Source organism: Mustelus asterias, chromosome 4, assembly GCF_964213995.1.
Source record: "Mustelus asterias chromosome 4, sMusAst1.hap1.1, whole genome shotgun sequence".
Classification (NCBI taxonomy): domain Eukaryota; kingdom Metazoa; phylum Chordata; class Chondrichthyes; order Carcharhiniformes; family Triakidae; genus Mustelus; species Mustelus asterias.
The window spans coordinates 93854304-93866264 of NC_135804.1; positions in this window are offsets into that span (position 1 = coordinate 93854304).

Below are 11961 nucleotides of genomic sequence, written 5' to 3' on the forward strand. Positions count from 1 at the left end.
TATCTGCGTGGGTTTCCTCCAGGTGCTCTGGTTTCCTCCCACAGTCCGAAAGATGTGCTGGTTATGTACATTGGCCATGCTAAATTCTCTCTCAGTGTACCCGAACAGGTGCCAGAGTGTGGCAACTAGGGGATTTTCACAGTAACTTCATTGCAGTGTTAATGTAAGCCCACTTTTGACTAATAAATAAACTTTAAGCTTTAATGTTATCCTTTACTCTACCCTAGCCAGGACAAACCACGATCGCAATCGTCAGCACACCCCAAGTGCAGTGGGCTCGCCTTGTCCTGCCTGATTATGGTTTCACCCCTTCCTGCTGGAACATGCAAAGTGCTTGGTTCTACAACTTCCCATGATTTAATATCAGCAGCTTTGGGTGTACTCATGAGAAAATGGGGTCTGGGGGAATTATCAGAGGGCTGGTTTAACTGCAGCCCAGCAAAGTTCAGAACCTTTAGGGAAGGAGGGATAAAAATGGGAAAAGTGGCATCACATCAGACCATACTTTTTAAATCATTCCTCAAGATCATACAAACATTCTATATTTAGAAAAGAAACAAAAATACTCAAGTATCCTGAGGCAGTGGATCTTCATTGAGGCATTTTGAGATAAATGGAAAATGACTTTTCTTTGAAGCTTGATTCCTTTTAAGTTTTTTCTATAAGGCATGTTGTAAGATTTGACTCTCGTCATATTCGAGCATGGATAATATACTTTGCTCACAATGTCAGTAAGGGCTAAATGATTTTTGAACATTTAAATAGATAACCCTGCTAAAAATAATTCCCAATGTTTTTCCTGACAAAATTAGCATTGATTTGGACATATGTAAAGAAAGTTTTTTTGTGCAATGGAGAATTTATTGCCCATTAAATCAGCTCAGGAATTAAACTCCAAGGGTGGAATTTAATTGAGCCTAATTGGGCAAATATGATGACAGGAGAGGCAGGGGAATCAGGTGGGAGTACTTGCACCAGATTCCCGGCGTCAGGAAAAATGTCCCCATTTATGTCGCATGCGGGAGGAACCTGATGCTGAAATCCTGCCTGTTGGTGGCAGCATATCAATTAGGCTCATTATGAGCCAATTGACACCAATTATTCCTGAGCCCAACACAGTGCTGCCTCAGGAATTAAATGGGAGCCACACAGTTCTCCTGATTAGAAACAATGCTGTGTTTGCCAGCAGCCTCCCAGGAGCGGGGCGCGGGGGTGTGTGTGGGGGTGGGGCGGGTTGGTCTATCATTATCAGGCATTCAGTCTTGATCAAAGGCTCCATCATTGGGAAAAGGAAGGTGCTGAAAGCTGTCTCTCACTTCTTGCCTTTGTCCTGCAACCCCCGTGCTGCCTTTACTCACCTTTGAAATGGTTAATCACTTTTAAAAACAAATATCTATTCAGATCCCACATCAAAGAAATCTAATCCTTTAATAGCCCTTTTAAAATGTCAATCAAACTGTAAACTCAGAGCTCACACTGAGATCATTTTAATTTTTGAAACTCAGCCAAGCCTTCATAATTCCATAATGCTAGGCCCTAGGGAAATGTCAACAAAGAGGTCTATTGAATCTATATGACCAGGTGTAACTTTTATATTCAAACCTATGCCTGTAAATCAAAAGAGTTTAGAAGAGGGTTTTTTTAAATTCTCATTTCACTGACAGCTGCAGCCTTTCTTTAAATTAAAAGAACAGGATTTTGTTTTTAAAAACTGCATCATGGCAGTTATACACCCTTCAAGAGAGTCTATGACCATTCCATCAATTTTTGATTCACGCTGCAGGTTAAGGCCCTTGAACCAGCCAAAATGGGACTTGTCTGAACTTTGAGTTTGAATGCCAAGTTTGGGTTTTCTGTCTGTATGGATCATGCCTTGTCCCTTTTCACCTATAGTGCTGGTGAATGGGATTAGGTGGGAGGTCAAGTGTTTCTCGTGTATCAGTGCAGACCCAATAGGCCAAAGGGCCTCTTCTGAACTGTATGATTCTATGATTCTATGAATAATGGGGTATCAGAAAAGGGGATGGGATTTCCACATCCATGTCCCACCCACCATTTTAAAAAGTCAGTGAAGTCTTCCAGCCGGATATCTCAAAAACAAATGGACAGATCTTAGGGAAACTCATACACAGAATATATGGTCCAAGAAAAAACTGAAATATGGTCCAAGATAATCATCTAAATCCAGATCCTGGAATTTTTCAAAGGATTATTTACATTGGGAAATAGGGCAAATTAACCTTTAGAATGCTGTGTGTTGTTTCATTTCATAGAATAAAATCATAGAATCCCTGCAATGCAGAAGGAGGCCATTCGGCCTATCGAGTTTGCACCGACCACAAACCCACCCAGGCCCTATTCCCGCAACCCCACAAATTTACCCTGCTAATCTCCCTGACACTAGGGTTAATTTAGCATGGCCAATCAACCTAACCCGCACATCTTTGGATTGTGGGAGGAAACAAGAGCACCCGAAGGAAACCCACACAGACACGGGGAGAATGTGCAAACTCCATGCAGACAGTGACCTGAGGCCGGAATTGAGTCTGGGTCCCTGGCGCTGTGAGGCAGCAGTGCTAACCACTGTGCCACCGTGCCGTTCAAAAACTCTGGTTGATTGTTTCAGAATGTTGTGGATTGTCTCAGCTAAAATGTCATAGCTATCAAAATTGAGCAGAGTTTTCAGAGCAGGTTGACTTTTAGAATGCTGCGGGTAGTTTTATTTAAAATGTGGCTGATTGATTTATAATGTTGCGGAATCTCCCACCTACTGCTGTGGAAATGGCCACACCTATCAAAATGTGAGCAACGTTTTCACAGTAGGTTGTTGGATTGTCTCAGCCACTGTAATGGAAATTGTCAAGGCTATTAAAATGTGAGCAGATTGTTGGGTGTGAATTGTGCTGAAACATTCTCAGTGAGAAGGAAGTGCCCAATAAAAAGATTCTCCTTTAGCTTTGTACTTACAGAGTGCCAACTGGACAGGAAAAGGCCTCAAGGAAGAGTTGTATATAATTTTGAGTTAACACAGCATAGTGGAGGGATACACTTTACTGAGTGTGCTCTTCCTTTGTTACTTGTTATACCTGCCTGCTAACATTTTATGATTCATTAACAAGGACATCCAGATACTCTGTAGAGGAGCATTCTGCAGTCATTCCTCGTTTAAATAATGTTTGTTTTTTTCTATTGTTTCTACCAGTGTGGACACAGCTACCAAAATTTTGCCCAAGCACTTAACCTATCTATATTCCAGCATTTTCCAATGGCAGATGAGAGTCTAACTGGCCTAATCCTGTTTTGTGCCTACATCGTTTCTTGAATCGAGGTGTTACGTTTACAGTTTTCCAATCTGCTGGGACCTTTCCAGAATCTAGGGAATATTGGAAGATTATAACTAATGTATCCATTATCTCTGTAGCTATTTCTTTTAAGACCCTAGGATGCAGATCATTGGGTCCAGGGGACTTGTCAGCCTTTAGTCCTGTTAGTTTTGTTGGAGTGATAATTTAAAGTTCCTCCATTCCTTTTGCCCCTTGGTTATCTACTATTTTTGGGATTTTTTTGTGTACCTTCTACCGTGAAACAAAATATTTGTTCAAAGTCTCTGTCATTTCCTTGTTCCCAGTATTACTTCCCCAGTCTCACCCTCAAAGGGATTTGATGTTACTTCAGCTACTCTCTTCCCTTTTATATTTTGCACTCTTACTATCTATTTTGTTTTTTGCTATTTTATTCTCATTCAAATTTCTCAGTTTTTATTTAAGTAATCTTTTGTTGGTATCTAACATTTTCCCAATATGTTCATATTTTTATGAATCTCGACTGCCTCATTAACATTCCATCTTGTCCTTTTATATTGCAATGCAGAAAAGCTCAGCTTCTGTAGCCTAGAAATTCAGATTTTGATGCTAATAATAATAGGTAGTCCTTTGCATCTTTCACCCCCTCCCCATCACCCCCATCATCCCAATCACCCCCATCATACCCCCACCATCACCCACCTCCCACACATCACCCTGTCCTTCATGTAATGTAGAAAGTATGCTACAATGGGAATAGGAACAAATTACTGTCCTGAATAGGCTACTTTACTCCTAAGATTGGATTTTTGAACATTATACAATTCAAGAATCTATGCCTCATTTACCACAAAGTGGACTTCAAATGTTCTGCTCCTCAAATGCTTCCAAGTTCCTACTGTGCAGTGTCCAATAGGATTACACCAGTTCCAACATTTATGGTTCTTCACTAGATTCATCACTTGCTATTTGATGACTTTTTTTCCCCATTTCTCAGCCCTACTAAATAACTTATCTCAATCCCTCTGTGATCAGATAGAATATTAAACAAGATCCCCATCTGCCTTCAGAGTGAGTTGGATGGTATGATCTCATCACAGCACCTGGTTAGCAACTGACTGTAATGATGTCTTAATTATCTCATATATTTGGCTCTGTGGTATGGCAAATTGACATCCTCCCCCAAGGACTGTGATTGGCATCCCATACCAGGCAAATATTTGACTTAATCACTGCTCATTAAGGAAGATTTAGTGCTAAGTGGCACTCCTATCAATCATTACTGTCCTTGTGTATTATTCCATCAATTTTGAAGGGAGTATAAGAGGAGACCTGGGGTGTGTTTTGTGCACAAATCTTTAAAGGAAAAGGGACAAGTTAACAGCATAGTTAATAAAGCATATGGTATCCCCTGGGTTTTCCAAATATAGGATTAGAATGCAATGGCCATGAAATTATGCTAAACCCTATATTAAACACTAGCTGACCCCAGGTGAAGTGCTGTGTCCAAGTCTGGGCATTATACTTTAGAAAAGGCATGAAAGCTCTAGAGTAGGTATACAGGAGATTTACTAAAATGGTTACAGGGATGTAGGAATACAAAAATGTAACTGGATGAGAGCAGCTCAAGTTGTTCTCTTTAGAACAGAAAAGGCTAAAAAGAGATTTAATACAGGTGTTAAAAATCATGAAGGGGTTTAACAGAGAAAATAAAGAGAAATTGTTCCAATAACTGAAAGCTTTATAACTAGGGCGTCCAGATTTAAGGTGAATTTGCAAAAAGATCCAAAGGTGGCACGAGAGTTTTCTTTCCTGCTACATATGATTAGAATTTGGAATGTACTGCCTCATTGGGTGGTGGAGACAGATTCGATGGGAGCCTTCAAAAGGGTAAATAATTGAAGGAGACAAAATTGCAGGGATATAAGGAAAGAGCAATGAATTGGGACTCACCGTTCTTCAAAATAGCCAACACAGACTTGATGGACTTCATTGTGTGCTGTTTTATGATTCTAATTCACCTTGGCTGCATTCAAGGAAGTGTAACAGCAGGCCATACACTGTAACTCAGTTACTCAAAGTATGTATTGGAAATCCAACTACAACAATTCTATTTATCATCCTTTATAGGCCATCTATTAACGTATGGCTGAAGATACCTCTGTAAGACTTTAACCTGGTGTTGTGAGACTTCTTACTGTGCTTACCCCAGTCCAACGCCGGCATCTCCACATCATGAAGATACCTCGGCCAGCTTAATCTTTAGAGCAGGCAAGACTGTTCTCTTTCTGTGGGGGAGCACTTCAGCAGTCACGGGCATTCAGCCTTGGATCTTCAGGTAAGCGTTCTCCAAGACGGCCTTCACGACACACGACAGCGCAGAGTCGCTGAGCAGAAACTGATAGCCAAGTTCCGCACACATGAGGACGGCCTAAACCGGGATATTGGATTTATGTCACATTAACAGTAACATCCACAGCTCGCCCCTGGTCTTGCATAATCTCACCAGCTGTTCTGTCTGGAGACAATACACATCTCTTTAACCTGTGTTTAATGTTCCCTCCAACCACATTATCTGTACCTTTTAAGACCTGGCTGGCTGTAGAGATTTGCATTCTAATTAGTATTCTGTAACTTGATTTCTGTGTCTGTGCACTGTTGGAGAACAGAGACCACTCCATCTGACGAAGGAGCAGCAAGCTCCGAAAGCTTATGGTATTTGCTACCAAATAAACCTGTTGGACTTTAACCTGGTGTTGTGAGACTTCTTACTGTGCTTACCCCAGTCCAACGCCGGCATCTCCACATCATGAAGATACCTCGGCCAGCTTAATCTTTAGAGCCCTTGAACTATTCATCCAAAAGTAACAGGCCTCAATCCCACAAATGTTCACTGTTTTCCATCCTCAGAAAGACAGCAAAAGGCATATCATTAATGAGGAAATAAGAGTTCAATCTTATCAAAAAAAGTAATGAGGAAACGGCAGGGAGGTGCCAGTGTGGGCTGTGCATAGTTGAGGCCAAAATTAGGGGCAGCATAACAGGGAAGAAGGGGATTCAAGGTCAGTAAAAGAGGTATCACTAAGCAGGATTGATAGAGCAACGACCTTACTTACAGAATGAATTAGTGAATGGTGCTTTTGGGTTTTAACCAACAGATTAACCATTTGCTTCATTATGTTAAAATATTGAGTTCATAAAATCATAGAATCCCTACAGTGCAGAAGGAGGCCATTCTGCCCATCGAGTCTGCACTGACCACAATCCCACCCAGGCCCTATCCCCGTAACCCCATTTATTTACCCTAGCTAGTCCCTCTGACACTAAGGAGCACTAAGGGTTACTAAACTACTGGGACCACAGCACCCATTACAATAGAAGTGAGCATCACACATTATGGGCAGGATTTTATGGCCTCGCTCATCCCAAAACCGTAAAATCCTGCCTGAGGTCAACAGACCTTCCCATTGTCCGCCCCTCACTTGCTCTGATTCCCATGGGGGAGAGCGGGACAGTGAAAACCCAGCCTATATTTAATAGGCAGTTTTGTTGGTTAAAAACTAGACAGACTTACCAAATGCAAGTGTCAATTGTGCCCCTATTCTTCAGCCTTTTTATTGAACTTGTGAATTTTTTTAGTCAAATGAACTTCCTCACTGTTTTCTAATTTATGAAATATTTAACATTAAGAATTTTTCTCCCCAACGTATAGTACTTCAATAAACCAGTGGTTAGGCCACTTAAACACATAAAGCACTGGTTGCTTCAACATGAACTGGCATGAGAGAAAGGGCAATTTTATAATTTAGAGATTAATCAGGAATGTACTGCCTGAAGGGTGGTGGAAGCAGATTCAATAGTTTTCAATAGGGAATGCAATATATACTTGAAAATCAGAAGCGTAGGGTCATGGGAAAACAGCAGGGGAATGGGATAGTTCTTTCAAAGCACTCACACAGACATGATGGGCTAAATAACCTCCTTCAAAACCATAGAATGGTAGAATGGCATGGCCAAAGCACCTAACCAGCACGTATTTCAGACTGTAGGAGGAAACCGGAGCACCCAGGGGAAACGCACACGGATGCAGGGCGAACGTGCAGACTCCAGACAGACAGTGCTCCAAGCCGAGATTTGAACTGGGTGCCTGGTGCAGTGAGGCAGTGCTAACCACTGTACCAACATGCTGGCCCAAAAACACAACATTACTTACAACAATACAACAACAATATTACTTACAACAATGCAATAACAACATTACTTACAACAATACAACAACAATATTACTTACAACAATGCAATAACAACATTACTTACAACAATACAACAACAATATTACTTACAACAATGCAATAACAACATTACTTACAACAATACAACAACAATATTACTTCCCCTGATTGCTTTAACTGTGTATCATATTTACTGATTAGGCTGCAAATAGAGCACGAGGAACTGAGTTCTTAATCCAGTTTGATGAAAACTCTGCCAGGTATCCCTACCCTCCCTCCAACAAAAACATATAACATATTATCCATGAAGTTGTGAAAAAGGGAAGTTTATAGCCCTCAGTGTCCCATGATCCCAGTCAAGAGCCATGTGTGGTAGCAGAAAGGATAACCTTAACTAGAATCAAAACGAGATGAATGAGAAACGATTTTCCGGATGGACTAGTGTTGTAATAGTATCAACTGATACAGATCCAACACTCCAAATCCGAGGACATAATTTTCAACAGTACATTCCGGAATTATTGATCTTCTGAGGTGGCCAAGCTGGGATCTTGAGCTGAAATGCCTGTTTATTCTGCGGTTAGTGCATGTTGGTAAAGGAATTGAAGCTGTCACTCTTGCAAAGTAGGAATTCAATGAAAAATAAAGAAATGGATAAGAAAGAAGTTGTTAGGGATTTAGCTGCATTGAGGACTTTTGAGATGCAGATTAGCCTAGTAGCAGGGTGAAACACATATTTTGTTAAGCAAAGTGGAGGTTTGAAGTCTAGGGACCTAGATCATAGCCACACCCAGTTGCAAAGCAGGGATCTCACAGAAAAACAAGCCGTTGTTCAGAAAAGAAAGCAAAAGTCTGTCAACGTAGGACCCTGTACATTCTACTCTAAAATTGAATTAAAAGTTCCCAAAAGGGAGCTACAGGTCTTGTGCGGTAATTATTTGGTGAAATTGGCCCAGAGTGTTAAAACCTATGGGATGTTATTTTGGGGAAGGTATATTTTTGGAGTTTAGGAAAGTAGATAGCTTTAGATTGGTGGTGTAATTTAAGCACACTATCTGAGTAACTATTATTGTAGTTATGTTATTCTTTACTGTTGCCTTTCTTTTGTGTGTTGTAAAGTTTAATAACATTTTGCTTTTTGAATAATTTATAACAAAAATGATCCCTTTCCTCACTGGGTTTTCTTCTCTTTTCACACATTTTTTTCCAAATTACAAAATTAAATAGTTAAGAACTGGCATTCCAAGTTTCCCTTCTGGGATTTGGGATGCCCTCACATTGAACATCAGTGGAATTCATAACAGCACTAGAAATTGTCACCTGAAGGATCTTTAATGGGTTCATTATTATTTAAAATGTCAGCTAGCTCTCACTGAAAAGGTTTCACAACATTTTGGTGACTATCGCTTGTCTTAACATCCTCTCCTAATAATGACCAGCTGTTTGGGAGTAAAAGCAGCATTGATAGAGTCAAAGGGTGGGATTTACCGTACAACCCACCATGTGTTTTACCATCAAATACTCTCATTCCACTTTCCAGTACTTGGTTCATTGCCTGGTATGCTATGGCATTTCAAGTGCTCATTTAAATGCCTCTTAAATGTTGTGAGGACTCTTGCCTCTAACATCCTTTCAGGGAGTGAGTTCCAAATTCCCACCACCTTATGGCGAAAAACTGTTTCCTCAAATCCCCTGTAAATTTCCTGCTCCTTACCTTAAGTCTATATATATTTCTCAAGTATTACTTAAAGGGATACTCATCATTTTGGTTTTACTTGCTGCTGGAACTGTGAGGAGGACAACTGAAACACATGGGGGATTTTCCAGAGGCACTTTACAATGAGTGCACCAACACTCCATTTATTCTGGGAGAAATCTGACAGCTTCACTTAACAGAGTAAGAACTATACTGCTCCACATTATTGAGCACCTTACAGGTGACACCAGGAGCAAGAGAATGCTTTGGCACAGGCATCTTGCAATGGGTCCCACTTTGTCCAAGTGAGGAATAGGAGGGCACATGAAGCCAGGCAGAGCAGCATCAGTTCCTAAAGGAGGACAAGAGAGCAAAGTGACATCCTTCCCCTTTGTGGGTGCAGGATATTCCTCCTTGAGCTGTCTCCACTAGGAGCTCAAATATTGCCTCCATAAAAATATGCACCCTCTCCCCTATCCCTGGGCATTCCTGCACTTTGCCACTGTGTGACATTCGGAGCATCTTCAATGGAAGTGGGTATGAGGAGCCTACATATACTGCTGCAGGAAGATTGTGTCTAATCAGCACTTGAATGCTGAACCTATGGGTTTCTGGTTTAGCACCTCCACGCAAGTACAAATTGTGGCAATTGGATTCAAAAATTGTGTACTTAATCCAGATTTCTTTAAAAGCCTTGTCTCACTAGTACTGTGGCTACCTGTTTTCACTCTTTGCCAAAAGAACTCCCTTGGTCTGTTGAGTTGATTGATCTCAGCTATAGTAGGAATTGACTTCATTGTTCCTGAGCTAGAGGGTGAAAAAAAATCAGCCACAGTTTCCTCTATTTAGTGACTGTCTGACATAGTGACCCAGTTGCCAATGTGATGCGTTCCCAAACCATTGAGCAATGCAGTCATCCCAATCTCTTCATTAGGGGTTCATTACCCCTAATTGCATTAGAAAACCTGATATATTACTATTCAGTGACTCATGCTAGAAAGTGTGAAAGCCAACGAAGGATAATCTGGCTTTGATATCCTCCATGGTCAAACACCCTGTGACAGACACTAAGGACGCTCTTGAACGAAGGTTACCTGAACATGGGAGCAGAGAACTAGGTGCCTCTGGAACTCTATCCCATGCAAAAAAAAATAGCCCTTTCAGGACAGAATTGGAGAAATCATAGGAATGATTTCCTTCAAAATTCATGGAAACCAAATATTTAAACATATTTATTTTGGTCAGATTGAATCCAATTCAAATTCAAATTCGAATAAAACACATTCTAAAATCTGTAATTACTTTGAAAGGCATGTCCGATGGCTGCGTTAATGGGTTCTGACTAAGAATAAAAACTGGATGACTACCCATTATTCTGAAAACAATTAATTGTTATCTTGACCCTCCCCTCCGGTGTTCTTCTGCACTCGTCCATCAACTTCTTCAGCCATCATTTCAGTACATTAATTCTCCAATATGTCCTGTATTTAATTAAATCAAAATAGTTTATTTCTGTAGAAGTATCACTCATAGCTAAATGCTTGGCCCTGCTGTCAGTTATGATAAATGCTTTGTCATTCTATGACAAAGTGACTGATAATGTACCACTTTCAGTTGCAGCTCCAGATGCTGTATGTTAATTGAACGAAGATGGAGTGCTTTTGTTTTGCTGCTTTCCTCCCCTTTTCTCCTGTCTTGGAAGGAATGATTTCTTGCTGGATATAAAAATCCACCAATAGCAAGTGGCATCAGATATCTGCTCAGATTTCAAGTTTGTTGCAAAATGGGGAATAAACTGTATAAATTAGAGAGTTTTGGATTTGAATTTGTTCTATACTAAGTTGTCTGATGTTAGTCAAAGCTGTGGTCAAGTGCTACAATTGGCCCTTCTCATTACTGTTCAATGAACCTGATTGGAAAGGGCCTGCATGTAGATATTGAACAAGGAAAAGATTAAAGTGGACTGTGCTGCCCTTGACAGATAGTCAGTCAATGCTCACAAATTAGCTCATAGTTCAGCTCATACAGAACTCTTGCCTGACTCAGGAAGTTGTGAGTTCAAGATGAGAGAATGAATCACAGAAAGAAAGGTTGACACTTCAGCGCAGTAGTGAAGGAGTGCTGCACTGTTGAGGCTACTGACTTTTGGATGCGACATTAACCTGAGATCCTGTCTGCATCCTCAGGATGATATAAAATATTCCAGAGCACTATTTCAAAAGCAGCAGGGCAATTATTCTCGTCAATGTTTATCTCTTAAACAAAAGCACCAAAAAATAGATTATCTGGTCATCATCACATTGCTGTTTGTGGGAGCTTGTTTTGCATGAATTGGTTGCAGTGTTTCCTAAATTACAACAATGACTACACTTCAGAAGGATGCTTCATTGTACGTAAAGCACTTTGGGCTATGCTGAGATTGTAAAAGGCCGTATATAAGTGCAAGTCTTTGTCTCTTCCTTCAATATCTAGGTTCAGATGTTGTTAGGGTCCTGGACCCAAACCCCAAGGTTTATTATGAAGCCAGACTAGACCCCAGCATTTTTTTCTATTTTGGCATAAATGTGAGGATAGGGTGCTTTGCTCCAGGAGTAATTCCATTGATAAGTTAGGAATCTTTTTTATCAAAACAAGCTTTATTCATAACACAGTTTAATTATAACTCTAACAAAGCTTAACAATTAACAATTGAACAATATTTCAAAACAGAAAGGAAACAACTTCAATTTCT